Genomic DNA, 16,157 nt, shown 5'->3' with positions numbered 1-16,157 from the left:
TGGTCACTCAATTAAAACCTCCATCCCGGCCGGGCGGGCGTGTTCTCCGGCTTCTCCGCGCTTCTCCACGGCATTCCGCAAGCCGACACAAACAGCAAATGTTGTGGAACTGAGAGAAGGAGAGAGAGCAGCAGGCTGAGATGGGCTCGGTCTAACCCCCCCCCCCCACGCTCTCAGAGACAGCGCACGTCCCATCTGGTCACCTCCTGGATCGGGAGCAGGAGACGCCGCAGTGGGAGTGAGTAGAGCGAGCACGGTCCGATCTCCACAGCAGTAAAAACGTCAGTGGAGACAGCAGGCTGTCCGAGAGACCAGCAGGGGAAGGGAGACCGGGGGGGTGCGGGGTATCGCTTCCTCTCGTCCCGGCGAGTTTGCTGCAGGAGCCAGACGCGTTTTCATATTGCCGTGGACAAGTTTTCATTTCCCACAATCCCACATGGCTTCGTTCAAGACCCTCTGCCCCCCAAGCCATAAAAAAAGCCTTCCCTAAAACCAATCAATTTCCAACTGGAAGGAAAGGAATAGCTGCTATCAAACAAGGTGAACATATTTATAATATACAATATAATATAATATATAAGACACCCGTCTTTGCGGTAGGCTGATCTACCAGCAGGACTGCAGCCTTCAGCCATCACAACAGGTAAAAAACAACAACAAAAATATTTGATGTTTTTTGTTTTTAAGTATTTACGCTTTGGTCACTTTGTGCCGGCCAGCGCTGTGCACCTGGGCACGGCATGCGCGTGGGTCCTCTGTGGCATGGACACAGTCCACCGCACAGCTAAGTGAAAGCAATTAGCAGGCGTCGTGGAGAAGTGGAGACCTCTGGGTCGTGGAGGGAGGGGACTGTTCCCTGCTAATTCCCCTGCTTTGGTTGCTTTAAAATAACGCCACGGGTCAAAGGTTAAACCCCATTCAGAAAAACAGGCGCTTTTTTTTCTCCACAGAGCTTAAACACAGAGAGAAACACAAAGAGGGGAGGGGAGATTTGTTGGAGTGTTTAAATAAGAATATTTCACGTTGGCATTTATTATAGCTGCACCATTAAATGGGGGTGGGTTGGGGTTGTTTTCCAGCAGGACCCTTGAACCAGGCTGTGGATAAATACCCTTGAACCACGCTGTGGGGGGGACGACTAGGTTCGTTAAGTTGAGGACCTCCCACCAGTCCTCACGCTCCCCGTTACACATTCCAACAGGACAGCTCCACGTGAACTGATGCTGCCGTGTGTGTGCTTCTAAACAGACTCATGCGCTTCAGAAAAACTTGGACGATGTGAAGACAGGGTGAAGACGCCAAGAAGCAACATCTTAATGAACACAAAGACCCGACTATCTCGCCGGGCCTGGTCAGTTTGGATCTTTTAGCAGATATTTCGGATGTGCACAAATGTTCCTGAAAACAAAGACTCTGCCAAAGTGTCTCAGTAAGATAAATAAGTGATTAAAATGTGAAATGAATTTTACATGAGTTATACTTTATCTAAAGATGCACTTTGCAATGTTCTGGGCAATTAAAAAAAATGTTAACAACACTATAATAAACCAAGAAGGATTATGAATGAATCCCTCTGTGAAAAGCGCCCTTTTCTATGTTTCAGTGACGCTCCACAAAGGGATTTCTTGGAAAATCTAGAAAGAAGAAAATTAAGGGCTCTGGAAACCAGACTCAACAATACGGCTCTTACAGAAAACACAGGCATAGCTTTAGAAAGTGTCCCATGGCATGTCCCGACACCTCACACACACACTCACACACACACACACACACACACACACACACACACACACTCACACACACTCGCACGCACACACTCACACACACGCACACACTCACACACACACTCACACACGCACTCACACACGCACACTCACACACTCGCACGCACACACACACACACACACTCACACACACACACGCACACTCACGCACACACACACACACACACACTCACACGCACACGCACGCGCACACGCACACACACACACACACACACACACTCACACGCACGCGCACACTCACACACACACACACACTCATATCTGTCTGTCTATGATTACACCTGCCACTTCCTTCAACTCGATTAGTGTCTGCGTTTTGTAAAAAAAAACGTGATTTCAGGGTTAACAGCAATCAAAGAACTTTCCAAGCATTTCTGTATGACAGAACAGATGGACAAATGCGTAACCTTTCATACTAAGATAGTTGCGTCAAATAATGATCCCATATACAGCACGCACAGATGCACAGAGACGCGTGCGCAATTATGCGTGCAGACCTCTACAGTCCACAAACGGTTCTGTTCACTGCAGGTGCAAACGATGGATGTCCCTCATTACAACTACATACTTATCCTACAATCAAATTGTGTGTGTGTGTGTGTATATATGACTGATTAAAAATAAACAGCTTCTTTACGGCAACGTTTCAGTGATAACTTTCAGTTACTAAAATGTTTTCAGTCTGAATGGCAGCGTGAAACGGCGCTGGAAAATAGTGCAGGACACGGCTTAAAGTCACGGAGAGAAAGGAAAAACAGGAGAAGGCGTTGAAAATCTGCTCCGCTTTCTAAAATAATGACCTGTGTAAGAACTTCAGCTCGACACCATCAGCAGTCACATTCGCAGCAGTCGGATCAAGCGAAACCAGACACGGAGGCTGGAGATTTCCTCTGCGCCTAGCGACGGTCCCGCCGTGCCGAACAGAATGCCACCAGTCCTGCGTTTACAGGACACAAGGTACTGGGAATGCCCCAGAGCTGGAGAAGGGGTGGGCCTTGTTCACCATGCCCTCTGACCCATGTGAAGGTGAGGCAGCCGTGAGACCAGGGGATGCTAGCGAAGGGTCTCGTCAGAGCCGCAGGGCTCATCATTCACGCTAGCGCCTAACGCAGTTAAGACTGTGTGCTCTCTCAGCCCATGTGCTAAAGAGGAGGGCAGAGAGTTCCCGGGAGAGAGAAAAACTCTGCCACCCCGGCAGGCCGGAATATCTCGTCTCTACGTAACCTCAGGGAGGATACTGAAGAAGTAGCGCTATGCTCATTACTAAGAAAGGTGCGACATAAAGGTAACACATAAATAAAGAATTTATGTTTGTGCTTTTAAAAAAATGTTTTGTTTTGGGTTTTTTTAATTCTTTTGACATATTGTACTTTTTGCACTGCTTTTGGAAAAATTGTTTAATCACAGTGATGCCAATAGAGCATTATAAAAAATGAATTAACAGGCAGTGGGAGAGAGAGGAGAGAAAGAGAAAGAGAAAGAGAGAGAGAGAGAGAGAGAGAGAGAGAGAGAGAGAGAGAGAGAGAGAGAGAGAGAGAGAGAGAGAGAGAGAGAGAGGGTCCGGCACAGTGATGGGAACAGAAATTAAATTTGGAGGACCTGGCAATGGTATGGCGAGTGACCCAGAAGAGAAAGAGTGCAGAGGTGAAAAACAATGTAATGACCTCATGTGATTGGATGACTAAGGGCCACATGCTGCCCCACATCATAGCTAAAGCTGTAAACACAAGTGGGGTGGAAAACAAACAACAAACAAAAACACAATGTAAAAGTCTCCCATGAAAGGATCCAACAGTAGAGTGTATTAGAGTACAGTATAGTTTATTAGTGGTAGAGTACAGTAGAGTGTATTAAAGTTTATTAGTGGTAGAGTACAGTAGAATTTATTAGTGGTAGAGTACAGTAGAGTGTATTAGAGTAGAGTTTATTAGTGGTAGAGTACAGTAGAGTGTATTAGAGTTTATTAGTGGTAGAGTGTATTAGAGTATATTAGAGTTTATTAGTGGTAGAGTACAGTAGAGTGTATTAGAGTATATTAGAGTTTATTAGTGGTAGAGTACAGTAGAGTGTATTAGAGTACAGTAGAGTTTATTAGTGGTAGAGTACAGTAGAGTGTATTAGAGTAAAGTTTATTAGTGGTAGAGTACAGTAGAGTGTATTAGAGTATAGTAGAGTTTATTAGTGGTAGAGTACAGTAGAGTGTATTAGAGTACAGTAGAGTTTATTAGTGGTAGAGTACAGTAAAGTGTATTAGAGTAAAGTTTATTAGTGGTAGAGTACAGTAGAGTATATTAGAGTAAAGTTTATTAGTGGTAGAGTACAGTAGAGTTTATTAGTGGTAGAGTACAGTAGAGTGTATTAAAGTAAAATGTATTAGTGGTAGAGTACAGTAGAGTGTATTGGTGGTAGAGTATAGTAGACTGAATCAAGAACCAACACACACACACACACACACACATACACACACACACATTAATAATAATAATAATAATAATAATAATAATAATAATATTGTTGGCTTTCTAACATTTCTTTTATGTATTGCTTTAATTTCCTGACACTTATGGCCAACATGAAATAACCACAGGCATGAGAACAAATTTCTTTACGTTAGCAAATTTCATCTCCTAGTATTAATATATGGGAGAGGTGGATGCTGCACCCCCAAACTTTAGACTTAGACTTTAGATTTAGACCAAACCCTGAGCGTGAGGGTGTAGAGAGCAAATGTAGAGAGCAAAGGCCATCATGCACTACACTAATGGGATTAGGAGAGCAAAAAAAATAAATACCACCACACAGGAAACAAACCCAACAAAACACCCAAAAAAGCCAACACCACACAGGAAACAAACCCAACAAAACACTCCAAAAACTCAACACCACACAGGAAACAAACCCAACAAAACACCCAAAAAACCCAACACCACACAGGAAACAAACCCAACAAAACACTCCAAAAACTCAACACCACACAGGAAACAAACCCAACAAAACACCCAAAAAACCCAACACCACACAGGAAAGAAACCCAACAAAACACTCCAAAAACTCAACACCACACAGGAAACAAACCCAACAAAACACCCAAAAACCCCAACACCACACAGGAAACAAACCCAACAAAACACCCAAATAACCCAACATCACACAGGAAACAAAGAACAAAACAGTGAAGCAAAGTGAGGCAGGAAGGCCCTTCTGGACGACTCCCAGCTCAAACGATTCTGTGCGTAAGTGGGTGAGCGAGCGCGGAGCAAGACGAGCGCGGCGATGACAAGACACAACTTTAATTACTACAGCAGGAACCCAAGAGCCAGGCGTGATTTTGTTCAAAATGTCAACACACCCACTTGGGAAAGAGCAACAGAAAAAAAGGAGTGGGGAGAGAGAGAGAGGGAGAGAGGGAGAGGGAGAGGTGGAGGGAGGAGAAATTAAAGTAAAAAAACAACAAATGCAGAAATGTTGATGTCAACACTATTTTAAAGCGTTGTGGGACTCTGGCGGGGCGCAGAAGACAACGGCATACATCACGGCGCGCTCGTTTGGGTTGGGAGCCAACGCCGCGTCCTGATTGATTGTGACTGAACATCAGAGGAGGGAGGAGCAGGAAGGCGACCGAGCCCAGGAATTCTTAACAACTCGGGCTGGCTCGTTCGGATCCGCACGGCACAAACCTGGAGGCTGTGGGTCGAGCGGGGTGTTTGCGCGTGGAGGGGCACGCTCTCGCGGAGCAGGAGGTGCCACCGAATCAACAACAGGCGACACTAGAAATGCTCCTCCTCGTAATTTGCTGGAAGTGAAGAGGAGAGAGTGGAAAGGGAATTATAATCCCCACATTCCCAGAACCGCGCCATAGTCCACGCCGTTGCACCTCATTCCGGCCTTCTCTTGTCATTTACAGCAGAAATATTACAGCGAGCAACGTCCGCCGTCGCTGTACCCTGCTTATCGGGGGCGGTGAGAACAGCTGCACTTCACAGGCAAAGCGAGATTTCTGAACCATTTCTGCTCACTCGTACCACCAGAACCGGTGTGATGTGAGCATTAGGCAAGAGGCTAGATTTAGATGGGACTGGGTGCGAGACCTGGGTCTCTCCCGCCTTCTCTGTGTTCCTGCTCTCCTGCTCTGTCTGCCTTCCTTTCTCTCTCAGATCCCTAGGGAATGGATTCAGGAGACGTGTTTTGTCTGAAATCAGTCTTGTTTTAGTGAAGTGGTTATTTTCAGTGGTTGAGGACAAGAGCCTATTTCCACCATTAATCAGCAAAGCAGAGGCACCTGTAGCTTTCATGCGGTCGCCATGTCAACGGCGAGAGACGGAGCGAGACAGAGAGAGAGACAGAGAACAAGAGGGAGGAAAGTAGAGGGCAGGTGGGTGCCTGAAGGAAATGAGTGTGGAAGGGACTGGGGAAAGGGAGGAGAACACCGGCAGAATAAACGTTTGAAATGATGAAATGATGTAGAAAGTGCTGCGGCCCCTGCGAGAGGGGGCCGACCCTGCGACACAGAAGAGCTTGTTGTATGAGCCTGATGGCCCAGCCCTGGAGAACAGGCGCAGGTGCAGACACACACACACACACACCTGATACAAAACTGCTGAGCAGTAGGACCAAATTGAGCCATCAAAGAGAAGACAGAGAGACATTGAGAGAGACAGAGGGAGACGGACAGAGAGAGAGGAGAAAGTGAGACTCAGAGAGTCAGTGCTCCATGGTGTCCTGGCTGGCTGTGTGTATTTGTGCATGTGCATGTGCGTGTGTGTGTGTGTGTGTGTGTGTGTGTGTGTGTGTGTGTGTGTGTGAGCTCCTGCTCCGTCTGGCTGAGAGCTACGGATTAATTAACAGGGAGCCATGAGAGTGCCAAGTCAGTATGTGGAGGAGGTGAGGTGTGTGACACTCTGCTTCACAAACACACACACACACACACACACACACACACGCACACACCTCACACACAGACACACACGGCATCTTCACCGGGCCCTTTCCCACTCAGTCCTTCTGCTCTTCAAACACAGCCAATCACCTCCACACACACACACACACACACACACACACACACACACACACACACACACACACACACGCACGCACGCACGCACGCACACAAACGAACAAACAGACCTGCATGAGGGCATCGGGTTTATGAGTCTTGTGCCCAAATTTTCAAAGTGTTTCGCAGAAAATGCGGACTGTGTAACAGTGGTCCGGTCTTTCTCAGAAAATGAGCACTGTCTAACAGTTCAGTGTCTCAGTGAAAGTGAGGGCCGTGTAACATTGGTTCGGAAAGTAACATGTAATACTGGCTCCTTGTTTGGCATAATTCTGTTCATTAGTATCCAGAAAACCCTGCTGTGGTCTGATCCCCAGTGTGGCAGTACCCAGAGGAAGCTGTGCAATGGTAAAGAGGTGAACGATAACGAGGCCACAGCATCGCAAGGGAAGTGGATGCCAACGCTCAGCGCAGGCTCCTGTCGTTCAGTCAGGATGGCCCTGGTCTCCTGTAAACCAGAGTCTGCGTTTGACATAAGGATTAACGGCCTTGCACACGATTACCAAATGTTTGCAGGGCCAGAGTGCATGTCACTGGAAGATCAGGTCCAGCGAATAGGAAGCCTTGGGTGATTAGTGCCAGCGAATAGGAAGACCTGAGTGATTACAGCCAGCGAATAGGAAGTCCTGGATACCACTACAAAGCTCTATAAAGGACGTTTCTTTAACATACTGTAACTTTGCTACATTTTGGTGCCCAGAGGGGTTTGGGTTCCTAAAATATATAATATATAATATTATACACACACACACACACACACACACACACAGACAACGCCATATATCATATGACCAGTGTAGCAGTTCAAATGTGACCGTTATAGAGATGCATGGCACAGATCATCTAGGAACACAGGAGCTCGTCTCCTGTCTCTGTCTTTTATGTTTTTTCTTGCTATGTCTCTATCACTCTCCAAATCTTGTGTAACACCCGTTCTCATTAGAGGGATGGAAAACTTGGGGAATGGATCGATGTTTTCATTTTGCAAGTGCTTGTATCCATTAGATGAGTGAAATTCATCCATCAAGCCAGTTCCTCTATGGTTAGGTCCTGTCACCTTAACAAGTGCCCTGCTCAATATGCAAGACGTACCACTCCCCATTTCAATAACCTTCCTTATGTCTTCCAAGTGTCTCTCTATCGCTCTCTATCCCTTTTCCAGTCCGTCTCTTTCTATTTCTCTCTGTTTCTCTGGTTCACACCCTCTCCGTCAGTCTCTCTCTTTCTCTGTTCTGGAAAAGGGGGAAAAAAGGTTGTGTTGGCAATAAACTCTACTGTGTGTGCTCAGCTCTTTAGAATACGGGCAGGAAGTCTACAGCTTCGCAACATAAATTAAATTGCTTTCTCTTAAAAAAATGAAAGAAAAAAAAAAAGCTTTTTTTTTTACCTCTCCGTTTCAGGAAAGTATAATTCTATAATTTGTACAGTATTAGAGCAATATGGAGAAGCCATGTCTGGAAGGGCGGAAATTAACGGGTAATGGATGGGGGGTGGGGGGTTCTGCATACCGAACGCAAGTGCTCATAAAGTTATGTTCAAACACACATAAATTATGGTTGCAAGAAATTTCATCACAACCATTAGCGAGACGGCTCCCTGATTTCAGTTCGTCAGACCCCATGATCTCAATCCAAAGAAAGCCACTGGAAACAGGCCGTTCTGTCTCTGTTTCTGCATCTGGTGCTCTTTAAAAAATGCAAGCCCTAATAAATAATCCAGCGAATCAGATCGCACAATGGAGGGGAAAAAAAAGGTTAAATTGAGGTAAAAAATAAAACATACATTAAGAAAGGAAAAAAAGTTGTAAATAATTGCCAGGTTTTAGAAACAAGCAGGCGACACAAGGTCAACACTGCCAAAGGCTCCCAGAAACACCCCCCAGACATGAGCACTAACACCCCCCAGACATGAGCACTAACACCCCCCAGACATGGACAATAACACCCCCCAGTCAAGACTTAAAAGGTTACGGCAGGCAGAGCCAAGCACTGTCCGCAGGAATGCCGAGACTTGTCCAAAAAAGATAAGTGTGTGTGTGTGTGTGTGTGTGTGTGTGTGTGTGTGATTTGTTCTGACCAGCCCTGATACTGGACAGTGTTATGATAACACAAAGGAAGAAAAAACACTCACCTCTGATTACTCATATAGAGTGGAACCAGAGTGACATCACACACACACACACACACACACACACACACACACACACACACACACAGAGTAGAACCATACTAATATCACACACTCAAATACACACACATGCATACGTATACACACACACACACACACACACACACACACACACACACACACACACAGAGTAGAACCATACTAATATCACACTCAAACACACACACATGCATACGTACACACAAACACACACACACAGAGTAGAACCATACTAATATCACACACTCAAACACACACACATGCATACGTACACACACACACACACACACACACACACACACACACACACACACACACAGAGTGGAACCATACTAATATCACACACTCAAATACACACACATGCATACGTATACACACACACACACACACACACACACACACACACACATTCACCCCTCCTCATTTTATTTACAATCCTGTTTAGAAAATACGAACCTCTGACGTGACTGGTGCCCTGTGTGAGAACTAAATGAGTACAGTGAGGTGGAAACTCCTTGAGCATGTGTCACACGCTGAACTATGACTCTCCGCTTCTTCAAATATGTATTTTCCTCTCAATAATACATGCCAAAGAGACCCGCAATACACTCCCACCACTGCTGGTAGAGACATGCGCCTTACATCAGTACTTTAACTGTCTTCATAAAAACCCCCAGCTACGCTCACTGTCCAAAAACAAGCATACACGCATGCAGCATTTCATGGAAAAAGACAAACAGAAAAATAATCAATCAATCAATCAATCAATGAGTCATAGATTACCTCCGCTCTGCAGAGTTATTTTCGAACGGATCTGTGGTCTGTGTAAAGACGCCCCCCGGGGTTCGGCGTAAAAGGAGACGTGAAGTCGGCGAGCGTGCGTGGCCATGCGGCAGCACAGTGGGGAGTGTGCGGTTTTAACAGGTAGCACGGGTCACGTGGCGGGGCTCGGCACAGGCGACCTGGACTCCCCCGTGAGGGTATGTGACAGCAGAAGTAAAAGGCGCACACACGCGGCACAGACTCACTGCTCTCGCCCACGCGTTCACACGCAATCTGGGGAGGATGTGCGAGTGCCTGTACCCTGCCCAGCGAGGGGCTCGCGCTCTCACACAGCAGAGACGCGCCAGGCGGCACGCGGAGAGATTTCGCTAAACTGTTGAACAAAGTAAAAACGCTTAAAGTGAAGGCGATGAAAGGCACCGTAAGGAACTCCCTCTTCTGTCTGAATGACAGTTTAAATATTGGAGTGGAGCATTTTAATCTAAACACATCCTCACGCAATTTTACACCCGACTACAAAGCACCCGAAAGTGCGTGTGACCCGGTGCTGGTGACATGAGAACAAATGACATCATAAATGTATCGTTCCATACATCATTTCCTCCAATCTGCAGGAAGTGTGCGCAAAAGCTAAACAGAGGGATAGCAAAAAATAAGCAATATATATACACACACACACACACACACACACACACACCGTCAGCTATCACCGTCTACCTGATGTCATTCTTTAGCAGCTAACGTTCACTCAGTGTGGTACAACTGCTGCTGGCAGAGTGCACCGTAGGGATGGTAGAGACACTTTCGGCGCGGTTTATATTACTGTGAGTAAATACACAAACCCTTAATGCAAATAATGCTGTCGGTTAGATGTGCCGTCCACGGACATGCCACTCTGGCTAAGCTGTTGCCACACACAAAGAAAAAGGCATCTGTTCATTTCAGGATGGCATCACAAAAACAGCGAGGTTGGAGGTGCAGAACAGTTGGAGCTGGGTGGGATCTTTCTCCCTCTCTCAATTCACACCCGACAGAATTCACACTGCCTTTGTCTTCTTCCACGGACACGGCACGCGTTTCGCAAGGAAGACATAAGCTCACGCCCAACACAACAACACACTCTGTCGCCCAACTCTGTCGCCGCAACTTCTGAGCGATTTTTTCCCCCTTCCCACAGATAGCAGAGACGTGTTGCTGGCCGGTGAGGGAGACTTCCTCTCCCGAAGCCATGTTTGTTTATCAACCACTATCGCAAAGGCGCCTACGTGAAATAAAGTATTTTTAGACGTTGACATAATGGCACCCTTTACAGCTCAGAAAGGGAGGAGATCATGAATTTTTCATGTCGGCTTGAAGGGGAAGGCAATTTGCTGCTCTTTGGCACAGAAAAGAAAAAGGAAAAAAAACAAAAAAGAAAGAAACAGAGCCCAACCTCGAAAAACACGGCAGAGCCGACATCTAAAACCCCAAAACGTACTCGTGCGCGCGCGCGTCCGTGTTCATGTGCACTCTACCATGTGCATATAATCCCCCTTTGAAGTATTGTCCGTCACACAGTTCTACCGAGTTGAGCATGAACTGAAATGACAAAATTGAAATAAAAGGCTTCGAAATCACAAAGCCGGGTTCAAAGGGGGCAGGTGGGGGTGTTGGGGGTGGGGGTGTTTGTGGGTCAGGGTCTTAAAGACACACCAGACTTTGCTGTTCCTGCTTGGACACTCGAGTCTTACAGCGGTAGAATCACATCAGTTCCTAAAGTACCATCTTAAGTGTTGCCGTAACAACAAGGTAAAATGTCCATGCTGGTTCTGCAGGTGTGTGGGGGGGCTCGTGCCAACCCACCCGTCGTGCCCGTCCACACACGTGTTCAGAACAGCAGAACAGCCTACAGCCCTGGAGGCAGTTAGACCACGATGAAGCCTCACAAACGCTGCTCCGTGCTGCCGTCCTCTACCACTCCTGATGTGTTAGAAAGCGGTCGCAGGTCTCGACGACTGGGACTGCAGCCAGAGCGAAATATATTTTTATTTCAATTACGGGGAAAAAAATGCCAGTGTGAAAACCACACGCACACAAACACACTGACAGATTTTTTTACTCTGTCAGAATGTGGGGTCATAAATGTGTCATCTATGTGCTATAGAAAAATATAAAAATATGCAATAAGACCCAGAGGAATTAACTAATCATCCATATGTAATAAATATTGTGTAATCATAAAAACAAATATTAACCTTAACCTAAGTAAGCAAAAATAAATATGTTTGCCCTTTCAGTGATGAGAAAATGAAACTTTACCTTGTGCTATTTTGATAAGGACGATAACAGCCGATTGCCTTGTTCATGGCTTACATAGACAGGAAATGTTTGTCCTGAAAATGTACATAAACTACACATTTGCGCACACACATGAATACACATGTGCACACACACACACACACACACACACACACACACACACACACACAGCACATAGGTGAGGTTCTCTATGACTGCTGGTCTGGACCCCTGACCCCTCTGCTTTCAGGCTTTTGCTTTGAGTGAGTGTGTGTGTGTGTGTGTGTGTGCGTGTGTGTATGGTTTCATCAGCACTCACTAAATTTAACCAGCATGAACCATCACAACGATGACAGATTACAGATTAAATGTGATCCATAAAGATATTAACATTCAATGCTCTCTAAAAGTAGAATGTTTGTGTTTTTACGTTACCATGGTAGGAAATAACACAAATGAATTTTTTATTTTTTTTATCATAATTATTTCTCAGACTTCCTGCTGAAAGCGTTTAACATATCTCAGAGTGAGACCGTTGCCTGCGACTACAGAGACCTTATCCAAGCAAAACATCTTTCCGAACAGGTGCACGAGCTTCCAAACTGCCGCGCACTCCATCCTCAACCTGTCAATCAATCTCTGTACGGCAACCTCCATTATCCTGACAGCCCACCCCCCCCAACAGCACGAGTCGCCTGGCCCATGCGTTTGGAGAGGCCTGGTCACTACATGTGAGCCTATTAACCTCATTACTGTAACAAATGGTGCCGCCCTGTTACGTCTCCAGTTGCGAGACTCTGGGAATTATCCCACTTACAGTCCCTGTCCCACACACTGAGGCCCCTGGAAAAAAAACAACTCCTTCTTCAGTCATCAAATAAATGACACTTCAGACCTTCAGTGAGCTCCTATCAATCATTTCAAAGTTAATGTAAAATAATAAAATCAGGGCTTTTTTTTTTCTAGGTCATACATGGATCGAAACAAACTCTAGTGCTAGTCAACATCACAAATCGATTACGACCACACATCAGATTTATCTGATTCGCAACACACACACACACACACACACACCTTCTTACTGCATAGTACTACAACTCCACTAAACCATTTGTCTCTCTGCGTAAATACATTCATCAAAATGTTGTGCTGTACTGCCAAGACTATGCCCCCACAAGGAAATAACACTGGTGCTGTTAGTACACTGAGGTTTTGGCCCGTCAGTCATTATCATTATATTTCTAATAGCGTCAACACTGCAAGCTGTTCCCTGCTGCTCCTCGGTGGACGCAAAGAGAGGTCATACAATAGAGAAAACGTCAAAATTCAAATAAACTGGTAATTAACTAAGAAAGCAAACCGGTGCAGGGAATCCTTATTTGCACATTCCAACCTCTCCGATGGCTCGTGGGATACTGTAAGCTACAAAAGTTTACACAAAAGACTACAGAGGAATGATCCAGGAATCTTTCACCAGTCTCCATCATCTTTTTCGGCTTCCAGTGCAATTATGGTACAAGCTGATATCACACTGCCATAGCTGCTGATACACTGTGCTCTCATTGTGTGAGTGTGTGAGTGGGTGTGTGTGTGTGGATGTACGTGACGTAGAATAACTACACTGGGTTCAAACAATCTAAAGATATGTGGGGGTTTTTTGCTTTGTTTTTTTCACCCAAAACAAGGTCTATCCTCAAATACAACCGTGAAGTGGCGTTGTAGTTCCAGCTAGACACAGTGACCTGACTATACGGAATTTCAGAAAGATTCGGTCAATTTAATAAAATTGCACAGTAGTATTTCTCATTTTATTACGTTCAAAACTGCTACCGCTACACACTTGCAGGTGCATTAGACTGAAATAAATGATGGTGTTGCTAAACTAAACTTCAGTTAGGTAACATGACAGCGTAACGCATTTACGCACTTATACCAGGTTTTATACAATGTGCATGAGCTCGTACCTTGCCAAGACATCGAGTTTTTTGTGGGATATATAGTAAATAAAACAGATAGAGTGGTAAAGAGAGAGAGAGAGAGAGAGAGAGAGAGAGAGAGAGAGAGAGAGAGAGAGAGAGAGAGAGAGACGAAGTGGAGTGAGCTTTTATGAACTCGATAAGGCCCTACTGTCCATCACGTTTTTCGGTATTGACTAAGATGCAGCTGCACACTCCGTTAACACTCCCGTTAATACTCCCGTTAATAAAACGAGCCTTGGCGAAGGCCACGCGACCGATCAAAATGTCCACGCGCGGGTTACAGCGGACCGAGCCCGGCTGCTCGCGGGCAGGTCGCAGTTGAATTCATTTCGGTTTTCAAACACGCAAGCAGAACAGCCCACCCGACAGAATCACGAAGGGTCAGGGCGCTTATTTGCATTTCCAATTTCTGCGATGGGAAATGCGTGCTGAGGCACGAAAACGTGGCAAAAATATTTTTCATAAAGTTATAAGGCAGCGCCAGCAACATCAAATTTTGCAGCGGTGCGCGGTGTTTGCCAGCGTGGGTAGCCGGCGGCTTTCTGGCCGTTCCCGAACCCAGCTACGGTTCCTTCTCTGGGGTCTGGTCATGCACCGTCCTCGTCGGTAACTTTGGCTGCACCGAGCACCCCTGAACCCCCGCACGTGAGCACGATAGGACCCCGGCGTGACCAGAGTCTTTATCCTAACACACGGTCACAGCCTAACGACGTCAATGCAGCTTGTAGCCCACTAGTAAACTATTTACAACATTTTTACATGCTTCAAATGTTTTAAATAAAATTATTGGGGAAATAACGATTCAGCATATATACAAACAAAACATCTAAACAACTTCCTGTTAATACCGCGAGCCAATTTAAGTCGACCGTATTCTGTACAAAATTAATAGTATGTTGTAAATGGCCAAATATTAAAAAACACAAATACACACAAGCGCGCGCACGCGCGCGCGCGCACACACGCTTCAGTAGCGGCGGTACGGGCCAGCGGGTGTCCTACCTGCTGTTGTTCTTTAGCGTCCCATTGTCCGAAGTCGGAGGCAGAACTTCGTAATGCTGCTCTGACTTGTTCAGGGATGAGACGCAGTTTGGCTTGTTTGTAATTCGGAAAAGCGCACACGCTCGGTGGGGCTTGCGCTCCCTTCGCGCGGTACTCCCGAGTCCTCTCCCTTTACTGCCGCGAGCGTCCGCTGCATGTGGAGAGTTTGAAATGAAGAGGCTTCGCGTTCGCCTCCCTCCCCGGGGGACAGAGGACACGGTGCTGAGGAGCGAGAAGGGGACAAGCGAAGTCCAGAGGTGCCGAGCAAACGCGCGCGCCTGCCCGGGACCCTACCGCGCGCCACCCCCCCCCCCCCACCCCCCCTACACACGCACACACACACGCGGGCGGATCAAGTTATCCGCGCGTTCTCTCGGTCAGCTGCAGAGGGAGCGAGACAAAGGCGCGAGAAAAGCGCGCACAGCTGCACCTGATACTCAAGCGCAGTAGCGCTGACTTCAGAGACACGGACCAGGTCTGATGTTTGCAATGCAAGGTTGAGGAGCGCGAGGGTTGTGAAGAGACAGTGGTCCCTGCGCTGTATGTCTACGCGCACACTCCACCAGTATCACGTTTAGTGTCGTGCGTGTACGTAACGTCGTGCCCTGCTCAGCGACTTATGGCCAGAAGTCTCATGCAAAAAAACAAAAACGAAAAACGGAACGACGTGTTGTTTTTGGCTGAAAGGAGTTAGCGAAGTCGGAGCATCTTCCAGCAGGGTCTCTTTACGCATGCAACACCGTGCATACGCGTGAGCGCTCACTTCGCGTACCCCCCGCTCGCGCACCAGAAGTATTGATATTCGCTCGTGCTGCTTACTGGCGCAACTGCTTACGGGCACAACGCACGTGTTTTTAACGGCGCAAACAGTAAACAAAGGCTCGCTCCTAACCTTTCTACAACGGGAGGGTATTAACAACGCGCTCCATCCCAAGGTCACGGAACAGTGCATGACCCAGGTCGCCCTTCGGTCGCCACTACCACACCGACACGCGATCCTTTGGTGGATAGTTATGAGAGCCGCACTGACCAGGTACAGAGACGGGCGGCAGAGAAGCGCGAGCCACGGCCCCT

At 46.7% G+C, this 16,157-nt stretch overlaps 1 protein-coding gene across 5 annotated transcripts in view; it reads right to left on the bottom strand.

Moving 5' to 3' along the window:
• The window catches only part of tenm3 (teneurin transmembrane protein 3), a 263,354-nt gene extending 248,061 nt beyond the window's left edge, over positions 1-15,293 (bottom strand). For 3 of the 5 annotated variants that reach the window (XM_035531325.1, XM_035531327.1, XM_035531326.1), the window contains exon 1: positions 15,045-15,293. The gene's annotated coding sequence lies outside the window, so the exon portion shown is untranslated. The remainder of the gene's footprint in view (positions 1-15,044) is intronic. The other 2 variants (XM_035531328.1, XM_035531329.1) reach the window with 1 other exon arrangement.
• Between the last annotated feature and the right edge of the window lie 864 nt (positions 15,294-16,157).

Source organism: Electrophorus electricus, chromosome 11, assembly GCF_013358815.1.
Source record: "Electrophorus electricus isolate fEleEle1 chromosome 11, fEleEle1.pri, whole genome shotgun sequence".
NCBI lineage: Eukaryota > Metazoa > Chordata > Actinopteri > Gymnotiformes > Gymnotidae > Electrophorus > Electrophorus electricus.
Note: the sequence above shows the minus strand (reverse complement) of the source record. Positions and strands in the feature narration are given on the sequence as shown.